Source organism: Budorcas taxicolor, chromosome 4, assembly GCF_023091745.1.
Source record: "Budorcas taxicolor isolate Tak-1 chromosome 4, Takin1.1, whole genome shotgun sequence".
NCBI lineage: Eukaryota > Metazoa > Chordata > Mammalia > Artiodactyla > Bovidae > Budorcas > Budorcas taxicolor.
This window is the reverse complement of record NC_068913.1, coordinates 90,059,599-90,066,147: the sequence shown is the minus strand read 5'-3', so window position 1 is coordinate 90,066,147 and position 6,549 is coordinate 90,059,599. Positions and strand designations below refer to the sequence as shown.

The 6,549-nt window shown below is 35.8% G+C and overlaps 1 non-coding gene across 1 annotated transcript; it reads left to right on the top strand.

Annotated features, from left to right (window-relative positions):
- The first annotated feature begins 3,458 nt into the window (after positions 1-3,458).
- Positions 3,459-3,675, top strand: LOC128047103 (small nucleolar RNA U3). The gene has a single exon (XR_008199294.1). It is a non-coding gene; the product is annotated as a small nucleolar RNA U3 (small nucleolar RNA).
- The last annotated feature ends 2,874 nt before the right edge of the window (positions 3,676-6,549 follow it).

Genomic DNA, 6,549 nt, shown 5'->3' with positions numbered 1-6,549 from the left:
TGATAATATACAATCTTGATGTACTCCTTTCCCTGTTTGGAACCAGTCTTTTGTTCCATGTTCAGTTCTAAGTGTTGCTTCCTGACCTGCATATAGGTTTCTCAAGAGGCAGGTCAGATGGTCTGGTAATCCCATTTCTTTCAGAATTTTACACAGTTTGTTGTGGCCCACACAGTCAAAGGCTTTGGCATAGTCAATACAGCAGAAATAGATGTTTTTCTGGAACACTTGCTTTTTCAGTGATCAATGGATGTTGGCAATTTGATCTCTTGTTCCTCTGCCTTTTCTAAACTCAACTTGAATATCTGGAAATTCATAGTTCATGTGCTGTTGAAGCCTAGTTTGGAGAATTTTGAGTATTACTTTACTGGTGGCTCTATGCTGGGGTTAACGCTGACCTCCTCCAAGAGGGCTTATGCCACACCCAGGTCTGCTGCACCCAGAGCCCCTGCCCCTGTGGCAGACCACTGCTGACCCAGACCTCTGCAGGAGACACTCAAACACTCAAAGGCAGGTAGTCTGACTCAGTCTCTGTGGGGTCTTCCTGGTGCGCACAAGGTTTTGTTTGAGCCTTCCGAGTGTCTCTGGTGGGTATGGGGTTTGATTCTAAACACAATTTCGCCCTTCTTACTATCTTGCTGGGGCTTCTGCTTTGCCCTTGGATGTGGATTTTTTTTTTTTTTTGGTGGGATCCAACATTCTCCTGTCGATGGTTGTTCAGCAGCGAGTTGTAATTTTGGAGTTCTCACAGGAGAAGATGAGCATACATCCTTCTACTCTGCCTTCTTGAGTTTTTTCCTGAATGGTTCAGGACTCTTGAATTCACTATCAGTTCAGTTAAATCGCTCAGTTGTGTCCGACTCTTTGCAACACCATGAACTGCAGCACGCCAGCCCTCCCTGTCCATCACCAACTCCCGGAGTCCACCCAAACCATGTCCACTGAGTCGGTGATGCTATCCAACCATCTCATCTTCTGTCGTCCCCTTCTCCTCCTGCCCTCAACCTTTCCTAGCATCAGGGTCTTTTCAAATGAGTCAGCTCTTTGTGGCAAAAATATTGGAGTTTTAGCTTCAACATCAGTCCTACCAATGAACACTCAGAACTGATCTCCTTTATGATGGACTGTATCTCTTTGCAGTCCAAGGGACTCTCAAGAGTCTTCTCCAGCACCATAGTTCAAAAGCATCAATTCTTCGGTGCTCAGCTTTTTTTATAGTTCAACTCTCACATCCATACATGACCACTGGAAATACCATAGCCTTGACTAGATGAATTCACTATACTCAACTGATTTACTCCTGATGAACTAAAAGATCAAACTAAAAAAGTCATAGCAAAATAATCAGGTGTGTGGAGCTTGAGGTCTTTTAGTTTTGAAATACTAGCAGGGTCAGTTTTGACAGATTTAAGAGATAATGGTAATGCTAGCTTTTACAATAGTATTCTACTGTAGATATTTCATAATCTAAAAAATACATTACATTTGAATAGCATTGTATCTTTCTTTTTAATTTATTAAGTCATCTTATTTTTTTCAAACAGTTTAAAATAGGCATTTTTTAATGGTTAGCTTTGACTTTAGCACCTTTTGTTTCTGATTTTAAAATTAAAGAGTTAGTAACAGGGAAAGAGCTATAAGCTGCTCAACAGTGACATATATTCAAGCTGCAAACTTTTGTAGGGAAGTCTTTAAAAGATGAAAAAAAAAACAAAATAAAAACTTCCCAACTTGGGCTCCCCAACATTGGGTTAGGTTTTAAACTTTAGATTAATAATAAATGTAGCTCTAGAATACACAAAATAAAGTGGTGTGAGCTTGATTTGCACCCTTAATGGGTACAAAAATGCAAAGGATAAATTTAAATTTTATTAAACAAGATTCTCAGAAACAGAGAAGCCATTTTTTGATAATATGGAAAAATGAGAAGAAAGTGTTCATTTAAAAACTCTCTACCTGAAGATTATGAAAAGGTTTATAATAGAGACAGCTGTAGGGAAGAGAGAGATATTTTTAAATATAATTTTTCAGAACTCCATATGGATATTTAAATTTAGAATTATCAAGAAAATTTATTTTATAAAATATCAGAAACTTCTGCAACAGGCATCTGTGGAAATCTTTATTTTGGGAGGTATCAAGTATTACATTGGTTCCTTTGGCAGTAGTTATACTTAGAGATTTCATGCTCAGCTTTCTCCCAAACTCATCAATCTTCTTCTTCAAGGGATGGATAAGAGATGAGGCAGAGGAAAGATAGAAGTGTTCCTACCATACTATTCTGGAAATTTGTTTCTCTTCAGTACACGAAAATGGTGGGAACAAATTTCTAATACATGTCTATAGGGTGAGCAGATGTTCTGATGTGCTGGCTTAGTTGTTCAGCTGTATCTGACTCTTTGTTACCCCATGGACTATAGCCTGGCAGGCTCCTCTGTCCATGGAATTCTCCAGGCAAGAAAACTGGAGTGGGATGCTATTTCCTTCTACAGGGGATCTTCCCAACCAAGGGATCAAACTTGGGTCTCTCATATTTCAGGCAAATGCTTTGTGTGCTAGGGAATGTCACAATTACACCCATTATCCCAGGTGATTATTAGTAGTGCACCTTTTAATTCTTAATTTAGCTACAATTCAGACAATAAATATGTACATCTAGCATATGTAGTAAGTGCCCTATATAGACTGAGGAGAAGAATAACAAGATCTTTCTCAGTTTACCATGGGATTAAATCTTTGTGGCTCAGCTGGTAAAGAATCTACCTGCAATGTGGGAGACCTGGGTTTGATCCCTGGGTTGGGAAGATCCTCTGGAGAAGGGAAAGGCTATCCTCTCCAGTATTCTGGCCTGGAGAATTCCATGGACTCTATAGTCCATGGAGTCACAGAGTTGGATACGACTGAGCAACTTTCACTTTCACTTTCTTAAGTCTCAATAAGGCCATTATAAGTTGAAACTCCATTTAGTAAACCTAGCCTATAGAACATCATAGCTGTGTGCAGCCTACCTTAAACATACTCAGAACACATACATTAACCTCCTGTTGGGCAAAATCAACTAACAAAAGTCTATTTTATAATATAATGTTGAATATCTCATGAAATTTATTGACTACTCTAAGAAAAAGAATGAAAAAACCAGAATGGTTGAGTGGAAGCAGAATGGTTATAAGTGTATGAGCTATTTACCCCCATGATCATGTGGCCAGCTGGAAGCTGTGGCACTGCAGCTGCCCAGCATCACAAGAGAGTAAGTAGGGCAAATCACTAGCCCCTGGAAAAGATCAGAATTCAAGACTTGAAGTATGGTTTTCACTGGATGAACATTGCTTTTGCATCATTGTAAAGCAGAAAAATCATGGAACCACCCTAAGTCAGGAATCATCTGCACCAAAAATAGAAATTTCATATCTCAAGGATCATTTCTATGAGCTTCCCTCATGGCTCAGACAGTAAAATCATCTGCTTGCAATGCTGGAGACCTGGGTTCAATCCTTAGTTCATTATGAAAGAAGTTTCTCTGAATGTGTAGAGCACCTGAAACCCTAAGTAAGAAGCTTAGTGTTCCCTCATGAGTGTGAAGCTGCTTTTTGGTGTTGGTTCTGCAACTGCCATTTGCCACTGATGATCATTCTTTTCCTTTGGGGAGCAAGAGGGAGAGGACACTGCCTGAGTAAAACAAAGGACAAAAAATAATCTTTAAAGTACTTTCTAATTTGCCTACAAACTGGAGGAATATATGAAATTGCAAAAAATGTAAAATCAAAACAATAAATTGGTGACATCAGTTCATATGATAATTTTATTAACTTTATTCTTTAATTATGGGAATTTAACAGCTTAGAAATGAGGTTTTTTTATTTTAAAATTTAACTAGAGAATTATTAGTAATCTTCGTTAAGCCAATTTATACTTTTTCCCCTCTTTCTTCTCATGAGAGGAAAGTCTTCATATAATCTTTGGTTCAAATTAATGAGCACAGTGAAATATTTTATATATTTGCAAGAGAATGTTAACATCCATTCATACAGAATAAACAAAAATTTATTTTCTGGATTCATAACTACAATGCTACCCCCAACCCCACTCAATATCACTTAAATTTAAGAAACAATAGTTTTAGACACATAAATTGATGGAACATAATAGAGAGTTCAGAAATAAACCCACTTATATACATAGTCAATTAAATTATGAGAAGGGAGCCAAGAATATACAATGGGGAAAGGAAGCCTCTTCAATAAATGGTGTTGGGAAAACCAAAAAGCCACATGCAAAAGAATGAAATGGGACCACTAACTTATACCATATGCAAAAATTAACTCAAAGTGGGTTAAAGTCTTGAATGTAAGACCTGAAACCATAAAACTCCTAGAAGAAAGCACAAGTCACAAATTCCTTGAATTACCGTGGCAATGATTTTTTTTTAATTTGATACTAGGAATAAAGGCAATGATGTTGAAAATAAACAAGCTGGATTACATCAAAGTAAAATTTCTACACAGCAAAGGAAACCATCAGCAAAATTAAAAGGCAACCTACTGAATGGGAAAAAATATTTGCAAAACATATAGGATCAAGGGTTAATATTCAAAATATACAAAGAATCAGAACAACTCAATGGAAAAAAAAACAATGATTTTAAATGGGCAGAAGATCTGAATATTAATATTTCCAAAGAAGACATAGAGAAGGCCAACAGGTACATGAAAAGGTGCTCCATATCACAAATCATTAGGAAATGCAAATCAAAATCACAGTGAAATACCACCTGACACTATTAGAGTGAATATTACTAAAAAAGCTAGAAATAGCAAATGCTGGTGAGGAAGGATGTGGAGAAAGAGAACCCTTGTATACTAATGACAGTAAAGTAAACTGGTGTAGTCACTGGGAAAACAGTATAGAGCTTCCTCAAAAATTAAATGTGCTACTCTCACATGATACAACAATTCCACTTCTGGGTATTTATCTAAAGAAAACAAAAATACCTAACTAGAAAAGATAAATGCACTCCCATGTTCAATGAAGCATTATTTACAATAGCCAAGATATGGAAACAATCTGTGTTCATGGATCAATGGATTAAAAAATGTGATACACACATATGTATATATAATGAAATGTTATTTAGACATAAAAAGTGATATCTTGCTATATTCAACAACATAGATGGATCTTGTGGGGATTACATTAGGTAAAACAAATCAGACAGAGAAAGACAAATACAATAGGAGCTCACTTCTATGAGGAATCTAAAACCAAGCTCATAGATACAGAGAATAGACAGCTGGTTGCCAGACTGGGGAGTGGAAAGGAGAAGATGGGAGAAATGGGTAAAGTGAGTCAGAAGGCAAAAACTTTCAGTTATAAAAGAAATAATCCATGAGGACGTAATGTACAGCAGAGTGATCATCATTAATAATACTATATTTCATATTTGGAAATTGCTAAGAGAATAAATATTAAAAATTCTCATAACAAGAAAAAATTTTGTAACTATATATGGTGACAGATAGTTAAGTAGACTTATGATGGATACCATCTAGCAGTATATTCAGATATCAAATCATTATGTTCTACACCTGACATTAATGTAATGTTGTATGTAAGTCATGGGGCTTCCCCAGTGGCTCAGACTGTAAAGGATCCCCCTGCAAAGCAGAAGACCTGGGTTCGATCCCTAGGTTGGGAAGATCCCCTGGAGAAGGAGATGGCTGCCCACTCAGTATTCTTGCCTGGAGAATGCCATGGACAGAAGAGCCTGCTCCTCAGTCTATGAGGTCGCAAAAGAGTCAGACATGACTTAGCGACTAACACTTCACTTCATAAGTATATCTCAATTTCTTTTTTGTTTTAGTTTTTAAATGTTTTAGTTTAATAAGATTTTTTCAAGTGTTTCAGTATAAACCAAAAATTAATGAGAAATATATAAGTAAACATCAAAATTGATCACATCCACATGAGTCAACAGAGACAAGAAATGAGCAGTTGATAAAGGAAAATTAATGAGGCTTAAAGGGAATGAAATAGAAATACAAAATAATAAATTATGTTTCAAAATAACATTGAGATTTGAAATGGATGAGTATTATACTAGAAAGAATTTTTAAATGCAGAGAAACAGTGACTGCATTCTAATTAAATCATAACAGATGATAGACTTCTTTGACTTTTTAAGTACCAAAAGAAACATCTATTTTTACTTTATAATGAATTCATGTACCAAAAAAATGTATGCAGAAAAAAATTCATATTGGGATTGAAGTCAAAGAAAGACCTAGTTTAAAATGCAAGACATTCATTGTAGAAAAATATGTCTGCTAAAAAGAACAAAAAGAACAAAAAATATGGAGCCAAAATGAATAAATAAAAAGTGTTTTACAAAAATGTTAACAAAAGAATTCATAATTGCCTTTCAAAGTAGTATATATCTGAAAAGATCTAGGAAAATGAACTGCTCATGAAAGAGTAAGGAATTGAAAATATTACCTAAAAAGGAGTTATAAGTCATTTTTTTCTTGCCTCATAACAAGAAAATTACAGGCA